Source organism: Heloderma suspectum, chromosome 6 (genome assembly GCF_057233095.1).
Source record: "Heloderma suspectum isolate Gila_16-S chromosome 6, 16-S_ref, whole genome shotgun sequence".
Lineage (NCBI taxonomy): Eukaryota > Metazoa > Chordata > Lepidosauria > Squamata > Helodermatidae > Heloderma > Heloderma suspectum.
Window position 1 is genome coordinate 69,225,492 of NC_139463.1, and position 19,546 is coordinate 69,245,037.

General features: G+C 44.9%; 1 protein-coding gene across 4 annotated transcripts in view; it reads right to left on the bottom strand.

Moving 5' to 3' along the window:
• SP6 (Sp6 transcription factor) overlaps positions 1–19,546 on the bottom strand; it is a 124,056-nt gene that overhangs the window by 74,651 nt on the left and 29,859 nt on the right. For all 4 annotated transcript variants that reach the window (XR_014783827.1, XR_014783828.1, XM_084804747.1 and 1 more), the window contains one exon: positions 18,808–18,915. The gene's annotated coding sequence lies outside the window, so the exon portion shown is untranslated. The remainder of the gene's footprint in view (positions 1–18,807; positions 18,916–19,546) is intronic.

Sequence of the window (19,546 nt, forward strand, 5' to 3'; positions counted from 1 at the left end):
TCTCTCTCTCTCACTCACACACCCACACACACTCACCACTCTCTTCCCTTTCCCCCTATTTCTATCTTCCCCACCGCATCTCATTCTCTCCTTCCCTCCCCAGCTGCCTCGGCCCCTCCCCCATGTAGTCATTAGGCTATTAATTTCAGGGTGGTGGGGGGGAGAGAATACAGTAAACCCACCATGACTGAGATTTATTTTCATTTCAGTCATCTAGGCAATGCACACACTTGTTTGCTTAGGTGTTTTGGCCTCTTACATGTTTATGTACAAGGGGTGCAAATATCTTGCCCTCCCAAGAATAAATGGTAGAACAGGTTTGTTTCACCGGCTGGATCAAAGGGAGCCGAAATTGTGAATGAGCCAGTTGAGGCAACGTCAGAGCCACCTGGGGCGAGAATGACGCCACCAGAGTAGGATTAGCTCTCCGTAAATTACACCTCTTGTGGGTTATGAGGCCTTAAAAATGAGGCTCACAAGCCACTTTCTAATTCTTCAAAGAAACCATTAGTAGTGCCTAATGGTTTTTTTTAAGGCCCAAATGAGGAGATCCGCTATCACCTTAGAAAGATGCAGCGATGAGACGAATTGGGAGCAGGCTTTCTTCTTTGCCCTTCCCAGAATTACATTTTCATCTGGGCAGGACTTTCCTGTTAGACCTCCCTGTGCCATATGACAGGAGGAATCTGGCCTGGACTTTTTTCATCATGGGGCTGCACTGCACGATGCTAAGCGTAAGGCCCAAGTTTGAGTTCTAGGTGGCAGAGCCTGAATCTTGGCTGGGACAATACATTCTCTAGGCCAGAGTCCCTGGGGCCAGTTGCTGGGGACTGGAGCAGGGCCTGTCCAAGACATTTTGCTGCCTGAAGCAAAGAACAAGGTAGCGCCCCGTCCCATTCTATGTACAAAAGCCAACCAGACTGGCAGGTGACTCTTTCTTCAGCACTGGCGATGGGACAGTTGTGGTCACTTTCTTCAACTGTCTTCTTCCGGTGATGGGACCTCCATGGCATCTGAAGCAGTCAGTCTAGCTAGCTTAGGGAGTGCGGGGCAGGCCACATGGCACACACAGCTCTCTCCTCCAACATTTTGCTGCTATCTCCCAGCACTGACTGCCTGAGGCAACTGCAGCCTTGGATTGTGTCCTCACTTTCTAACAGGCTGGGCCAGCCCAAGGTATTTTCCTGCCTGAGGTGAAGATCAAGATGGCGCCCCTTCCCATTCCTTATACAAAAGCCAACTGGATGGCATATGAATCTTTCTCCAGCGCTGGCAATGGGACAGCATCCTCACAGCACCTGAAAGCAGCAGCCTAGCTGAGGTGGCACATGGGAAGCTGTGTGGCACACAGCTCTATCCTCCAATGCTTGCTGCCATCTCCCTGCACCTGAGGCAACCACCTCACTTTGCCTAATGGTAGAGCCGACCCTGGCCTGAAGTAACACTAAGGGCATTTCTACACCAGTGTAAAATCCTGCATTTAAAATGGGGCTTTCTGCTTCTGTTTTAAATGCAGGATCACCACTGACTCCCTTTACATGCACTTCCTTCCCCCCCACTCTTCTCCCTGTATCCGAGTCTTCCATTATCTTTCCTTGATCTCGCTCCTCTTCTTGCCGCTTTAATTCTTTGCATGGAGGAAACTGAAGCAGAACACAACAGGGTAATTTGATAGTTCATTATCTGTGATCTATTTAAAAACGGAACAAAGGGCATTTGGTGCAGGAGGGTCATGGCGTCCTGTAAAGAGCCCGCAAACTTCCGTGAAGGAGCAATCTCAATAGCAGGATAAAAGCTCCGTGTGATGAAGCCCTAAGTCAGGCTCCCAGTATTTATTTATACCTGGCCTGGCCAATCCAGAAGCTTCATATTCTCAGCGAATCACAAGGACTGATACTTCATAGACCTATTCCTAAAGAAGACTCTGAGGCCTGAACACAGGCAGCTCACACTAGGCTAGGTCCTTTATTAAGTCCCAGAGTCCCTGCTGTTCTCCTTTGTCAATACTGCACCTGCTCCAGCCCATTTCCTACCAGGTTTCAGTGCTAAGGTTTGACGAGTTCAAATTATGTCTTCCACTTTGCATATGCTCATCATCAACTTGTATTTATGTGACTGTGGGCTCTTAGCTATCAGGGAAACACACTCTGCACTTACTAAGAGGCCCCTTTGGGGTTTTTTCACCTTTTCTTTTAGTACGTACACTAGAGTTCTGAATTTCTGACATTCTCCCCACCACAGACTCTCTAAGCAGGGCTTGGTCAATAAATCATACTGATGACATACAATGCCAGTGTTCTACACCCACCCACTCCACCTCTCCTCCGAGTGGAGTCACAGAGTGAGAAAGACATGCATGCACATCAGATTCACTCTATGTCTGTGCTCTTCCCAGCTCCCCCTTCTCCCCAAACCTGTTAGGCCAGCTGTCCTTCCTCTGGAACCTGCCTGGCTACCTAACAGCTGCAGCTCTCAATGCCACAGTTTGCTCAGAGTGGAAGGGAGCGCTCTAGAAGTGAATCAGGAAGGTGTCACCTTTCCAAAAAATGCCTTTGCTAGTACATACTGGCTCAACACTGTTTTTGAGCAAAATACCGCCTGTATGCTTGGTCCCCCATGGATGAAAGACCTCAGGCAAAAGGCAGTCAGCCGTCCCTCCCCTAGCAGAAGTTCACCTGTGCTCACTGAATCCATCCAAGGATTAATTTTCATCCAGACTTTACTGGCTGGGGGGGACTTGGAAGGGAGGGTTAGGGTGGCCACTTGTGCATTGCCAAGAGGATACGAATTTGCCTGTGCTAATGTTATGTGTATAGATCCAAATTTAGAAAGAATAACTATAATTTAAAGAGAAATATAATAATTCTCACCATAGTGGAGGAGTCTGACCAGTGGCATCTGTGCCTGCTCAGTCTGCTGTCCAGGTGCTACTGTTGGTGGTCATCTTCAAGGCCCCTGCTTTTCCTCCTTATGGTTGTTTGACTTTAAACCAGATTTGGGCTGGAGAACTCATCAAATAGAGGACTGTCCTCTGACAGGTCTCCAAAATAGAGGACTGTCCTCTTTAAAATAGGACACCTAGCCACCCTAGGATGCCCCGCAGCTGTTTTTCTGCTGAAAATCACCCCCTCCTCACACTACTTTTCAGCATTTCTCACATGTAATGGCATGTAATGTGTAGGTAGGTTGTAAAAGAGGGTGGCTGTTTCTGTCCAGTTCTTAGCACTCTATAAAACAGCATGAATAGCGAGCCATCATATACTGATGCCATTTTGAATGGCCCACCAATTTTTGTTTGACCTTTTGCCATTTTCCACCCTGTTTCTCCAGTGCTTGAATGCATGTCACCCACCAAAACAGAAAAGGAAAGAAGATTCAAACCCAACCATCCCACTTGCTCCTGAAACAAGGCTACCGGAGGTGAGGAATAGATTTAAGGGATTAGACCTGATAGAGTGCCTGAGGAACTATGGACGGAGGTCTGTAACATTGTTCAGGAGACAGCAACTACATCCATCCCAAAGAAAAAGAAATGCAAGAAAACAAAGTGCTGTCTGATGAGGCTTTACAAGTAGCTGAGGAAAGAAGGGAAGTGAAAAGCAAGGGAGAAAGGGGAAGATATATTCAACTGAATGCAGAGTTCCAGAGAATAGCAAGGAGAGACAAGAAGGCCTTCTTAAATGAACAATGCAAAGAAATTGAGGAAAACTATAGGATGGGAAAGACTAGAGATCTTTTCAAGAAAATCGGAGATCTCAAGGGAACGTTTTGTGCAAAGACGGGCATGATAAAGGACAAAGAAGGCAGGGACCTAACAGAAGCAGATGAAATTAAGAAGAGGTGGAAAGAATACACAGAAGAACTATACAGGAAAGATCTGAATGTCTCCGATAGCCATGACAGTGCGCTCACTGAACTTGAGCCGGACATCCTAGAGAGTGAAGTCAAGTGGGCTTTAGGAAGCATTACTAACAACAAAGCTAGCAGAGATGACAGTATTCCAGCTGAGCTATTTAAAATCCTAAAAGATGATGCTGTTAAAGTGCTGCACTCTATATGCCAAGAAATGTGGAACACTCAACAGTGGCCACAAGACTGGAAAAGGTCAGTTTACATTCCAATTCCAAAGAAGGGCAATGCCAAAGAGTGTTCAAACTACCGTACAATTGCGCTCATTTCACATGCCAGCAAGCTTATGCTCAAAATCCTACAAGCTAGGCTTCAGCAGTATGTGAACCGAGAACTACCGGAAGTACAAGCTGGGTTTCGAAGAGGCAGAGGAACTAGAGATCAAACTGCCAACATTCGCTGGATCATGGAGAAAGCAAGAGGATTCCAGAAAAACGTCTATTTCTGCTTCACTGACTACGCTAAAGCCTTTGATTGTGTGGATCACAACAAACTGTGGCAAATTCTGAGAGATGGGAGTACCAGGCCACCTTACATGTCTCCTGAGAAACCTGTACGAGGGTCAAGAAGCAACAGTAAGAACCAGACATGGAACAACCAATTGGTTCAAAATTGGGAAAGGAGTACGACAAGGCTGTATATTGTCGCCCTGCTTATTTAACTTATATGCAGAGTACATCTTGAGAAACGCCAAGTTGGATGAATCACAGGTCGGAATTAAGATTGCCGGGAAAATTATCAACGACCTCCGATATGCAGACGATACCACCCTAATGGCAGAAAGCGAAGAGGATCTAAAGAGCCTCTTGTTGAGGGTGAAAGTGGAGTGCGCAAAAGCTGGTTTGAAACTCAACATTAAAACAACTAAGATCATGGCATCTGGCCCCATCACTTCCTGGCATATAGAAGGGGAAGAAATGGAAGCAGTGAGAGATTTTATTTTCTTGGGCTCCAAGATCACCGCAGACAGTGACTGTAGCCATGAAATTAAAAGACGCTTGCTCCTTGGGAGGAAAGCTATGGCAAACCTAGACAGCATAGTAAGAAGCAGAGACATCACGTTGCCGACAAAGGTCCGTCTAATCAAAGCTATGGTTTTCCCAGTAGTAATGCTTTTGAACTGTGGTGCTGGAGAAGACTCTTACGAGTCCCCTGGACTGCAAGGAGGTCAAATCAGTCCATCCTAAAGGAAATCAACCCTGAGTGCTCATTGGAAGGACAGATACTGAAGCTCAAGTATTTTGGCCACCTAATGTGAAGAGAAAACTCCCTGGAAAAGACCCTGCTGCTGGGAAAAATTGAAGGCAAAAGGAGAAGGGGACGGCAGAGGATGAGATGGCTAGATAGCATCACCGATGCAATGAATATGAACTTGAGCACACTCCAGGAGAGAGCGGAGGACAGGAAGGCCTGGCGTGCTATGGTCCAGGGGTCACGAAGAGTCGGACATGACTTACCGACTGAACAACAACAGAGATGCTCCTTATTTCCAAGAAAGAGTTAGGGCATAATCCTATGCAAGTTTAGACAGAAGAAAGTCGTGCAGCTCCCAGCATGGCTGGCTGGGGAACGCTGGGAATTGTAAGGTTTGTTTTTTGTCTAAACACGCATAGGATTGCCCCCTTAATCATTATTCCCCAGAAAAAGGAAGAGTGACCTCAAAATTCAGTCATGGAAAAAAAAAAATCTTACTTGTGCTATATTTCACAGTAGACAAATCAGGGCATTCTCTGAGGCAGAACAGAGCCCTCAAACCTGCTGTCAGTTCCAGGGTTCTTCCCTGGAATTAATGAAGTAACTTAAAGGAAATAAAGGGCAGTGTTCAATGCTGTCCCAGCACTAGCGCTAATGAATTTGTGCTAGTGGTGTGACAGTATTTTATTTTATTTTAATTTATTTCATTTCTATACTGCCCAATAGCCGAAGCCGAAGATACTGCCCAATTTTCCTGAGCATATGCAGGGTGCTGTTTCTATTAAAGAGCATTTTTCCACGAGGCTTTTACTGCATGCTCATGACTGGTCACTCACAGAAGTTTGCAGGTCCTTTGCACAAAGTTGTCAACCTCCTGAGCGTCTCTCATGCTTTCTGACCTTTATCCTGCTTTTTAAAAGATCAAAGATAACCCAATAAGGAATGATAATCTGATATATTGGCAGTGTGTAATGACGGAGTTGTGCTGTAACCACAGCGCTATCTAGTGGCTGTAAAACAAAACATATAGAACTTGCTGAGAAAGACACCCCCCCTCCAGCCCGTGTCAGGAGGTGATCTTAATTCTGCAAAGAATCATGAAGCAGAGGCCCTGGTAAGTTGCAGGATAAAAAGCCAGGTGTTGTGAAGTCCTACGTCTAAGCCTCAGCATCTATAATTTTAAAAATCAAGCACAGGTAACAGGAGAGGGCAATACCAGCTTGAGGTCTGAATGTGCTCCTCATTGCCACCAAACATACCTGTGGACTCCATGAACTTTTGTTTGACTTGTAAAACTTTTTCTTCTTCATTTTTTTTAAAATGCAAGCTCTTGGTGAGACAGGTAATTGGAGGATGTTATAAAGAGGGGAGGGATGAGGTGGGGAGGGGCGGGGGAGAGGACATGTTAAGAGGACTGGAAGTATATGAAAATAATCCCAAATTGTCAAAGGAGTGAGGGAGGACTTAAGAGAAGGATGGAAACCAAACAATATCAACCCATGCATACTTCAGGAATTCTATTGATCATGATCGTATCTTACAATTTCTCCAAGAGCTCAGGGGAGCAAACATGATTTTCTTTGGTAAGAGAAAAGATGGAAGAAGTGGTGGGAAAACACAGGAGGGGTGCAAGTGAAAGATGATGACCTCTGGACCCTCTGTAAAATTCCATGGATGAGGCAGGGCAATAGCAAACAAAAGCCTTGTCTGGAAGCGCCTAGCTTCTCAAAGAAGTTTTGATTGTATTTGGCAGTTGTTCTGTGAGATGTATCCAAATTAGCTATATGAGAATAATAATACCATCCCACCTTAAAGGGTTGTTGTAAGGATTACAGCAATGTAATGTAACTGAAGCTCTTTAAACACTTGAAAAACTGATATAAATACTAAGTATTATTATTGTGCCACCAGCTATTTGCTGTTTATCATCCACATGCAGGGTTTCTTCTTCTCCTTTCTTCTTAATATTATTGTCATTCTGTAATGTAGAGCTGAGAAAGGAAGGAGATGGTATTGCTGATGTTCTTTTATATGTCTATGCATTGAATGTTTGCATTTTGGGGGGAAATATTAATATACCATTAATAACACACACAAAAGCAAGTGGTGTTATTTATCTGGTACAAAAATCACACATAAATATGAGAGATGCATAATACCTGAGAGAGATGGAACAGGAAAAAGATCTTTAAGTCCATGATCCAGGTCATGGACTCCGAGGCCTATGGAAATAGGGACTTAAAGGCATATCTGTCTATATCCTTTGCTGCTGAGCTATAATTCAATAGCAAGTTCGATCCTATTATGTGGTGATTCCTGGGTATTTTCATATAATACTATTACTCTTGATATGCGAATTTACCACCAGATGTGATGCTACTATTGGAAGTGGTATCTTCTATAACACTTAGTCTTTACACCAAAATGTGACACATCCTTGATTTCACTGGCTTTGGTTCCACTCTTTATAATTTTGTTATTTCCATTATATACCTATGTGTATTATATTGCCAACTTAGGATACCGCTTTATGGGTCTAGATTGAGCTCTAGTTCATTAAATGTATGCCACAATATTGTTAGTTGGAAATGAACAACAGGATTCTGAGTTAATTCTGTATTTGGATGGATGGATGATCAAGTACCACTTGGACTGAATTAGTTGACTCTCAAATAATCTTCCATGGCAATGATGCCAACAAGTTACTCTTTGATATCCCCAAAGATCACTCCTGTCTTCTCCAGTTTCCCTGGAACTTACCCTACACACACCATGAGAAATTGTTCTCAGGGCAGTTGCCTGTAGGGATGGACGAAAGTCATTTACCTGATCCCGAAGCTTGCTTCGCGGTGGGGGGGAGGCGCTCCATCCCTCCCCCCGAAATTCTGGGCGGGGGGGAGGCGCCCCGTCCCTCCCCGCCGAAATTCTGGCCAGGGGGGAGGCGCCCCATCCCTCCCCGCCAAAATTCTGGCCGGGGGGGAGCGCCCTGCCTCTCCGGCCGCGAAAGTTCTTCTCCTGCCGGGACGCAAATGGCGGCAGCCGTAGACGCCACTGTTTGCAGCCCCGGCCTGCAGTCAGCCATGATAGGCTACGTAAATCTTTACGTAGCCTATCACGGCTGACTTTGAAGAAAAAAAAAAAGTGCGTATGGAAATGGCGGCGCCCATGGGCGCTGCCATTTGCATTCCTTATTTTGGCACGGGTAGTCTACGTAAATATTTATGTAGACTACAGCGAAAATAAGGGCAACGCAAATAGCATTGCCCTTATTTTCGCCATAGTCTACGTAAATATTTACGTAGACTACCCGTGCCAAAATAAGGAACGCAAATGGCGGCGCCCATGGGCGCCGCCATTTGCGTACGCGTGTTTTTTTTTTCTTTTCAAAGTCAGCCGTGATAGGCTACGTAAAGATTTACGTAGCCTATCACGGTGTTTTTTGAAAATCTAGCCGTGATAGGCTACGTAAAGATTTACGTAGCCTATCACGTTTGTTGTTGTTGTTGTTTTTTTTAGTTGGAAATGGCGGCGGCGGCAGCCGGTCAGAAGACCAGCTGCTGCCGCCGCCACACTGCCGCACCGCTGCCGGGAGCCGCCGCAGCCAGGGACATTCGCCGAAGGTAAGTCCCATCCCGGGGGGGGGCGGGGGGCAGACCGTTTTCCCACCAATTTCGGGGGGCCGAATGCGTTGGCATTCGGCTTCCTGGAGATTCGTGGAAAAATTCTCCGACATCCCTAGCTTGCCTGTGCTTGTAGGAACAGCTGATCTAGTTGAGAGCTTTCTTCTCTTTTATTCCACTTAGCATTTTGAGCCCTACGGAAATAGGACTTTAGGTGCCCAGAAGTGAAACTCTAGTCAGCAGAGGCAATGTCATTATCTGCCAATATTAAACATACTAAGAGACAGGACTTGGGTTCCCTTTGCTGACCCAGAAGAATCTACCCTGTGAACTATGTTGGAAGCATAGCCAGTAACATGAATTATAAACTGTGTATTTACTCAGGTCAATTTCCTACGTTATATTAAAGAGAGGAAAAAAACAAGACATTGTTCACTATTATATTTTAAGGCAGAAAAACAGTGTGAGATGACCCACTGAAATCAGTGGGACTTAAGTCCCATTAATTTCAATGGGTTTACTCCACGTAAAACTAAGTCTGGATCCAACTCATGTTCTGCTCAATTTGTCAGTTCTAATATTTGCATTTTATCCCTTTCTATATAGAGGACACAGTAGTAAAAGGAACTGCTGCAAAATAAATGTTGAGTAGTAGCAGTAGTAACACAGCTGATCCCCTCGTCCCCGGCTCTATTTTTATTTTGCAAAGGAAGTTTTGACAACTATAATGAGCTTGGTAAGAATATTTAGTCTGATCTAGCAGCTCAGCTCTTGAAACCTTGCAAAGAAGCTGAGCTCACGAAGGAGCTTTCATTTGATGTAGCAATACAGCTTTTGCAAAGCTTCTGCTGGATTTAAAATGAGCCAAGAAACCCTGTTTTTAATTTTTGTTAAAGACCAAACTTGTAAGTTGTCTCTTAGTTTTTGAATGTATGTTCTAATTTTGGTTAATGTCTTTTGGCAGATCAGCTTTTGCCAAGAAATCTACAGATGCCACTATTGTTGGTTTGAGTTAGCAGCACAGTTCTTGCAAGCGTATCTTGTGCATCTTAATTGTAAGGAATTGTTAAGTAAACCTTAATGAAGGGATAAATAATTTGAAGACCATTAGATGAAACCTGCTAAAAGAAATGCAGACTACAAAGGAGGTGGCGAATGAAATTCAAAAGCTTCAGGGAGGTACATCACCTCTGATCAACAGCAGTTTACTGCCTAAAGGGATGAAAGTTGGTAGGTTTGCAGTGAAGACAAATACTCTTCATAAAGCATTAGAAGAAAGGAAGAAAGAAATTTGAGTGTATCATGTTGCTTCAATAGCAGGTGGCTAAAGCACAACTTTATATTGCAAAAATAAAACAGGGTAAAATTCAGTGATCCAAGAGTTGATAAGTTTCATGTTGGCATCACTACACCCATAGAAGTAGAGTTCTCTGGAAAAAAGAAGAAAGAATATTTTGAAACTGGATGGGAGATCTGATATACTAGAATAGGAAGACTGGGCTGGAAGGCCAGACACAAGGGTTACATTCCCTGTTCTGGGACAAGAATCTAATAGTGCAGTCCTAAACATATCTACTCAGAAGTAAGTCCCATTGAGTCCAATGGGACTTATTCTGAGTATAGGATTTCAGCCTAATTGTTACAGCAGGGGAGACTAGGAGACGGGACACCAAGGTGGCTCCATTCCTATATGGCATTAGGTAACTCACCTCCCCCCTCCCCCGCCATGACTCAGTTTCCTCACCCATAAAACTCTATGTGGTATTAAATTAAAACAGTCTTTGAAGTCCTCCCATGTCAATTGAAACAAAAATCATTAATAGAGAGCATAGTCTTTCGGGCTCTGCAACGGCCTCTGGTCTTTCCTGTTTTGTGTGCATATTAACAACATATTCGCCCTTATTATATCACATGGTTAGTTCTTAATTGCGTAGAATTTGTAGGAAGGCCTGAGAAAGAATAAGTGACATATCAAATGAAGAATACTGTTTGCAGCTACCCTAGGACTTGAGACTGGTATTCTGCGCAGACTAGTGCCATTACTGGGCAGCAAGGATAGTTGGTTCGTTAAGTGTCCCAACTTGTATGTAGCCTAAAAGGAATTCCGCTAAAATGGTGAAGGCCTCAAAGCCTCAAGTGATTTAGCAGCTCTTAGTGAAGAGAGACGGTACAACCTGTGTGCTGCCCCGCAACTTCAACTTGCGGGGAAAGACAGAGAGCCTCGGGGCTTCCCAGTTGCCCAGCCAGGATTATGAGACAGGAAGCAGACAGCCATGATTTCTGTGTCGTCTTGCATTGCACCATTGGAAGGAAAGGGGGAACAGAGAGAGCACTAACATGTATTGTCCATAGGACACCATTACGGGAGGAACAGAGTTTCTTCAATGTTGCATAGCAACTACAAATAAGGGGGTGGGGATGGAACAGAGGACCACACATACACGAGTTCTCTACACGGGATAACTGGCAGTTGAATGTGTAAACTGACTTGACAGAAAAACAAGTGATGTTTTTCTGTGAGTGATGACTTCAATCTATGATGGACGGCATATTTATACATGAAGGTCATCACTGGATGTTGCAGTAATCAAATGATGAACATGCATGTGCGAACCAGGCCTACAGCATCTGTATTAGTTAATAACACAACTACTAGATGGGAAGCAGAAGAAGAACAAGAGAACACACCAATACTGTGTTGCCTAGCGACTACAACTAAATATGGTGTGTAGCACCACAAAGCCTCACTCTGGCCTAGCAACCACCACTGGGCACAAGTACTAGATCAGCTTTCCCCAACCTTGCGCCCCCTAGCTTGTTGGACTAAAGCTCCCATAATTCCGCAAGGGATGATGGGAGTTGTAGTCCAACACATCTGGAGGGTACCAGGTTGGGAAAGAGACAACCTGTGCTTCTGTATTGCCTAGCAACCACTAGAATCATAGAAACGTAGAGTTGGAGGGGGGTCTGTAGGCCATCTAGTCAACCTCCCTGCTCAATTCAGGAAATTCAGAGCCAGAATATTGCTAACAGAGAGAAATTATAGACTACTTAATGCTAAATAAAAGACAAGAGTGCCACAAAGCTTCACTGAGGCCTATCCACTATCAGCTGCAATGGGGAGAGTGTGTGTGCACTGTGCCGCGGTCAGGATTTGGGCAGTTTAGCAGGCGGGTTGCCTGGAAGCAAAGGGGAAAATCACTGGCAGGGGGAAGAGTTGGGCGCTGATCTTTCCTTCCTCAGCAAGACTTAAGTGGAGGCAGGAGTCGCCCTCAAACTGTGTGCCCACCCCTCCTTGCAAGGAAGGAAGAGAGCACAAGCCCTCGCGCCTATCAAATCTGCTCAGTCTCCTTCCATGCAACCCTGCTCAGGATCTCCCGAGTGCGACATGCCCCGCAGCCCATCCTCAATGCCTTCATCACCCTGACCGCGTCCCCAACAACTGAAAAGAAATGCCCGCAACCGGTTTCTTCCACTATTGAAGAATTTCATGGGGAGGTCATGGCACTCCTGTTCCGTGGGCTGGAAAAAAATACCGCATGTTTTGCATTTGGGGAAAACACGGGATAGGCTGGTGGAAATGGCGGGAGACACCCTGGAGGGTAACTGCGTCATCTAAAGAGCTTGCAGACTTCTATGACATAGCCATCTCAATAGCAGGATAAAAGCTCTGTGTGAAGAAGCCGAGAGAGACAGAGAACCTGGTCTACTATGAAAAGAGGGGCCAAATCCTACAAAATCTTTGAGTCAGCTGACAACCATCAACCAAGGGAAGTGTGTTATAGCCCGTATATGCGCTATAAATAACATCAAATCTAATATTGGAAACTGCTGAACAAGGAAACAAATTTAATTTTGAGAAATCATTAAAGTCCTCAAATATGCTGTGTTCTATCCCTAAATAGAAGAGGACCCTTGGGTCCCATGTAGGGATGTCAGAGAATTCCGCCATGGATCTTGGTGAGGGATGCTTTTGAGGTGAGGGATGCTTTTGCTCTCTTTTACAGCAAAAGAGAGGGGCACAAATGGCATAGTGGCCACCATTTGTGCCAATCTCTTTTGCCATAATAGGCTACGTAAACATTTACATAGACTATCACAGCCAAAAAAAAAAGGGAACGCAAATGGCGGCCGCCATAGCCGCCGCCATTTGCATTCGCTGGTGTGTTTTTTTTGCCGTGATAGCCTACGTAAATATTTACGTAGCCTATCATGGCAAAATACAGGGACGCAAATGGCTGCGGCTATGGCAGCTGCCATTTGCATCCCTGCAGGCTGCCCAGTAGCCGGATGTCCGGCTGCGGGTGGCCCTGGCCGGTGGCTCTGCGGAATCGCCGCGGAGTGGAGCTGGCCGGAGAGAATTTCGGGGGGAGGGTCGGAGCACCTCCCCCCCACCGTGAATGTCACCCTTCGAAAAGGTAAGTGATGTTCGTACATCCCTAGTCCCATGAGTACCTCTGGAGCTGTGGTTTTGGATTTTTTTATTCTTCACACGTTTGAAGTCAAATTTAATGCATCTTGCAACATTTTTATTGGCATTTCCAGAGTCAATTTATGGGTTTTTAATAACAACTCAAGAGGGGTTTACATCTCCCCAATGGAAGGATATAATTTTTCAGCTGCTGGTCAAATGCTGGGGCTGCTAGAAAGGGGGTGTTGCCAAAACAATGCAGGAATGTTTGGGAATCATTAATGCACCTTAAAACAAGTTTGGGATGCAATGAGAATAACAGCCAGAAAAGGATTAAAGGAGTTGGGCAAGGTTGTCTTGGGAATCACTAACAGAAGCTGGGAATCTACATGGTTCAGTATTTAGCCCCAATCCCATCCTGCTCCCACAGTCCCACTTAGGACCCTGACATTCCTAATGAGAACATAACCAAAAAGCTTAGGGCCATGCACTCGAATTCACTTGACATGGCACTCATAAAGGCACTTTAACAACCAGTCCCATTTCCACACATACTCTTTAAAAGCTTACTTTTAAAAAGTGGGTTTCCTGCTTTTTCAGTGCATGTCTGTTACGATTCATATTTCTGTTAACAAATGCAAGTAGAACACACTGGGGTGGCTGTTATTCGAGATTCATTAAGCCAGAATATAAAGGAACACAACCCTCCACAAAGCAAGAAATAAAACTAGAAAAAGGCAAGCAATCAGCCTTCATGAGGCATTTATTCTCTCCCCCAATTCCCACTCCTAAATCAGAAACCAGAGGTCATAGTGCCGGTGTCCCTTTGATCTAGTCCCTGGGATATCTTTCCAGACAAGTAAACCCAAGGGTGGGGTCACTGCATATGCAAGATAGCACCCTTTGTATTCAATTTTAATTTCTCTAACATACCTTACCACTCCTGGTTGTGTACACACAATAATTAATGGAATGGCATCCCAAATTCACCTATAAGCATGCTCTGAAAAACAGCAGTTGTACTACCCTGGTTGTGATGGAGAAAAAAACTCCTAAGGGGTGGCTAATATTACATGATCTTGCCAGCCTCCACTTCCTTTCTGGAACTGATAACAGAAACCTCTCATGCACTAACCTAACCACTAGACACTACCACTAACTTTTTCATAAATTATCTGGATTCAGGAGTGAGCAGTGTGGCAGCCAAGTTTGCAGATGACACCAATTTATTCAGGATGTGAAAAATTCCGCAACAAAATGGGCAACAAAATGGCAAATGAAATTCAAAATAAATAATTGCAAACTGATGCACACTGGGGTAAAACAAATCCTAACCATATATATGTTGACCGGATCTGAACTGGCTGTGATTAATTATCCAAGAAAGAAATCTTGGGGTTGTGATGGACAGCTCACAGAAAATGGTCAATTCAGTATTCATGGACTCTGAAAAAAAGCTGGGAATTATTATGAAAGAGCTTTAAAAAAAATAAAACTGCCAGTATCATATAATGCCTTTGTATAAATCTATGGTGTGACTGCAGTTTCAATACTGTACACAGGTCTGGTTGGCCCATCTCAACGTGTTGAACAGCACTGGAAAAGCCACATAAAAGACTAACCAAAATATTAAAGGTGTTGAGGCACCTTCACTTTTAAGCTTAAGAAAACAAGACAACTAAAGGTGCAATCCTGCGCATGTTTAGACAGAAAAAGTCCTGCAGCTCCCAGCATTCCCCAGCCAGCCAAGCTGGCTGGAATGCTGAGAGCTATAGGACTTTTTCTGTCTAAACATGCACAGGATTGTGCCCCAAGACGGCAGTTCTATACACAGTTACCTGGGAGTAAGTCCCATTGAACTCAATAGGGCTTACGTCTGAATAATAGGATTGTACTGCATGAGGGGATATAAAATGAAAGTTTATAAAGGTATAGAAAGAGTGAATAGGGACCATTTTTCTCCTTCTCTCACAATACTAGAATTTGGGCTCACTTGATTGAAAAGTTCAGAACAGAGAAAAGGAAGTACTATTACACAACACATATTTAACTGATAGAATTCACTGCCAGAGGATATGGGGACGGCCACTAGCTTAGATTATTTTTTAAAGCACCAAGTGTATGGACAATATTAGCCATAATAGCTATTGGCCAAAATAGCAAAATGGAACCTCCAAGTCCAGAGGCAGTATGCCTTTAAATAACAGATGCTCAAGACATGCAACAGGGGTAAACTCTTGCCTTGATGCCCTGCCTTTAGTCTTCCCCGAGACATGTGGCTGGCCACTGCTGGAAACAGGATGCTGGACTGGACGGACCCTCATTCTAATCCAGCAGGGATTTTATGTTGTTATAAAGCCACAACTCATTTTATGTTGTTATAAAGCCACAACTGAAACCTAGTCTGGGGATATAACTCCCAAGGCTCTTGCTTTAACCGCTGCTCACATCATTTCTGTTAAGCGCTTTGCTACAAAGTCCTTGTGGCTGTTGCTGGGGGTAGGGTGGGGGGTGGATATGCAGGGAAGGGAGGGAGAGGCAGCTGCCAAGGCCCAATTTAGAGGACCAAGGTTTTTGGGAGTCCCACCCGGCTGTCGGGGAGTGAGTAAGCCAAGGGAGCGGGTGCATGAGCAGGAGGGAAGGTAATTAAAGAGGGAGGCACTAGCCACAGCAAGTTCCCACAAATGAAGGCCCCGGGGCTGTAGACACCAAACAACAAAGGACCAAGCAATTATTTGGCTCCAGTAGAAGGTGCTGGTCCCAGCGAGGAGCTGGTTTTAGCTGGCCACCCTGGGGCAATGTTGAGGCTTGGCGGGGGGTGTGTGTGGAGGAGATGGCTACGGAACAGGCCCTTCACAAATGCCCTGTCTGCAGTGGGTCCCTCTGTGGCTGCAGTATAGAAGGAGGTGCCCCAAACTCTGCATCGTAGGAAGGGGGGCTCACACATAAGACCTCCAGGGTGTTTGTAAAGCCATTGCAGGCTTCCAGTCAGAAAGAATTGTGTTTTTAATTGTAGGTGCTTGTGTGCAGGCAGCAGCGGTACCTTTGGGACAGCAAATTCAGCACCTGTTTTATACATGTTCTCTTTCTGCCTTAGCTCTCACCCCGTATTTTAAATTCTCTGTATTGCCTTTTCCAGAATGAATGTAACATATGCCATATGATCCAGCCGCACACCATACATTACTGATCCTTCCTACCTGCGCCATATCAGCTTGGCCAGGAGTTTTAGGGGTGCAGAACCTCTTTCAGCCATTTTGGAGAAGCTTTTTGGAGGCCACATTCCAGTGGTGGGTGGGATTGAAGGCAAAAGGGGCAGGGCCAAAATTACAAAGAAATACCAGCATTGTTTAGCTTAAAACTTTTAGTGCCAGTACCTAAGCCTTAGGAGAGGTGTTTCAACCTTTTAGAATGGGGAAAAACTGCACAAATGCCGGAAAGCCACAAAACAATTGCTGTTTGGGGGAAAGGGGCATGGCCAACTCGGGAACCTGGAGGCCAGACTGGGTCCCCAGGAGGTCCAGATTTGGCCCCTGGGTCTGAGGTTGTACACCCCTGCTTTAGTGGCTATATGCCCAGAGGCCTTCAGGGTGCTTGTGCATGGAGAATTTATTCTAGTATTGAATATAGTTTTTTAGCATAGCCAGGCCATAGGGAACATCTCTACACCAGCCTAAAATCCCACATTTAAAAGGGGGCTTTCTGCTTCTGTTTTAAATGCAGGGTCACGACGGACTCCCTTAACACGGGCTTCCTTTCCCCCTGCCCCTTTCCCCTTCCTTCTCCCCCTTCTCTGAATCTTCCATATGTTTCATTGATCTGGCTCTGCTTGCAGCTTTTCCTTTTTCATGGAGGGAACTCAAGCAGAACACAAGTGGGGTAATTTAATGGGCTTCTTCACACGGAGCTTTTATCCTGCTATTGAGATTGCTCACTCATGGAAGTTTATGGGCCCTTTAGACGATGCCGTTAACCTCCTGCACTAACTGACCTTTATTCCATTTTTAAATAGATCAGAGATAATGAGCTATCAAATTGCCTCACTTGTGTTCTGTTTGAGTTCTTCCATCAAAAAGGAAAAGCTGCAAGAAGAGGAGCTAGACCAATGAAACATATGGAAGACTCAGATAAGGGGCAGAAGGAGAGGGAAAAGTGAGGGGGATATGGAAGAGCATGTAAGAAGTCCCTTGTGATCTTGCATTTAAAACGGAAGCGGAAAGCCCCATTTTAAATGCAGGATTTTAGGCCAGTGTAGAGATGCTCAATAGCTCATTATCTCTGATCTTTTTAACAATGGAATAAGGGTCATTTAGTGTGGGAGACGCCCTGGAGTTTTACGACATCATCTAAACAGGCCGTTTATGACATCATCTAAACAGGCCGCAAACTTCCATGGGTGAGCACTCTCAATAGCAGGATAAAAGCTCGGTGTGAAGAACCCCATGGTCTAGCTAATGCATAGCCTGCTGGATCTGCTGCATAGTAAGCCCATGGAACCTCAGGTACTGCAGACGTGCCCATGTCCCCTCAGGGTAAATTGCAGTGTTGGCTCAGGAAACCCACACCACGTTAGGCTCTCTTTTCTTTGGATCAGTTCCCTACTCGTTTTGGGTTCCACACTAAATCACCTGCATGCGACCTCAATGTGGGCCTACACATTGGACTGGCAAACACATATCCTAACTGCATCCTGGTTGGTTCATGGTAATGTGGGAGTCAAGGGCATTTGCAGGGGAGAATCTGCAGGTATGGGGATGCTCAAACCCAGTGGAGGCTGGTGGTTCTGATTTTGGTGGGGCTGTGCACACATTCTGGGTTCCAGTCAGAACCAGCCAGAACTCTGAAGGAGCAATCCAAGGTGTTGAAACTATTTTGGGGGTAGGGTGCAAGACCTTGGAGAGCTCTTTTAGCATTCTGGCTAGTTCTGACTGAAACTCAGAACGGATGCACAGCCCCACCAAAATCAGAGCCACCAGTCTCCACTGCTTAAACATTCCCTCACCTGCTGAGTCTCCCTTGCTGACCCTCCCTCTATTATTTCATGTCTTAATCATAGTGTGGCCACATGTCCTCTTTTACAGAGGACAGTCCTCTATTTGAAGGGCTGCCAATCCTCAATTTTGAAGTCTGTTGTTTGAAGGGCTGTCCAGTCCAAGTCTGGTATTAAGATAAAGAACCACCAGAAGGAAGAATTGGGCCTTGAAGTCACCCATCAACAGCACCTAGACAGCAGACTGAGCGGGCACACAGGTGGTCACCTGGTCAGTCTTCCACAATACGGGGAGATGTACTGTATTTTTATTTAAATTCTAAATTTGCATCTATACATATAAATTGCCATATGCAATTTTTATGCAAATCTACGTCCTCGTTTTTGGAGATACACTCCTCTTTTTTGGTGATTCACAAGTGGCCACCTTAGTCTCAGAGCCCTCTGTGAGAAGAAGGGGGAAAACACACCACAAAAAAATAGGAGAGGGAAGAACTGTGGGAGAGAACTGGCAGGCATGAGAAGGACTGAAAAGCCCCTTCACCTGCCAGTTCTCCCCTGCAAATGCCTCCCCAGTCCCTGCATTAACATTATGAGGCAAACACAGAACTGAGAAACTTATGCTGGCTACATACTTCAGACAGCCACCACTGTCATTCCCACTTGGATGCCCCAATACTTACCATAACAAATTGCTTTTGACAATTCCTTCCAATAAATTATTCTTAGAGCAAAATTCCATTTTCTTGCAGGTTTTTGCAGGTTCTAGAATCACTCCCAAATCTGCATTCCTAGAAAAATGAAAGATGGAAGCAGAGATGTGTGGATATTTCCAATGGGTAGATCCATGAAATGTGAAATTTATGTTGTAAAACCCAATGCCCCCCACCTCATCAAATGATGGTGTGTGGATAAACTCTCAGACAGATGTGACAGTCACTGTGGCTTGCTCTAGAGTCTGTTATAGTTATTGGCATGCTATCTAAATTCCCACAGATACATAGCCAACTGCTCTTGACACCAAAGCTAACCAACACATTTTCCTTAAATGTCTCATCACAACCTGCCCAAGACTTCCTATTCTTTCTTCGCTTCCATTAACCATGTAATTGTTGCATATGATTCTATGGATGTGACTTTTTCTAGATGTCACATAACCAGCTGTTGTCAAGAAGAAGCTGCCTAACACATTTTGTGGCAGCTTAACACACCTTTCATAGCCCCTTCGCCAAACCTCCAGAACATTCCTAGATACAGCTAGGCCATAACAGCCTGTCCACAATACTGTTACATGGAAGGGTCTTCCCTTTCCTATGCTACAGATTGAAACATGGTTTACATATAATGGATTCCTGGAATGTGCCAGTTCATAAAGGTGTTGACTGAGACTTCTTGATTTGATTTTCCCATCCCGCTTTCTCT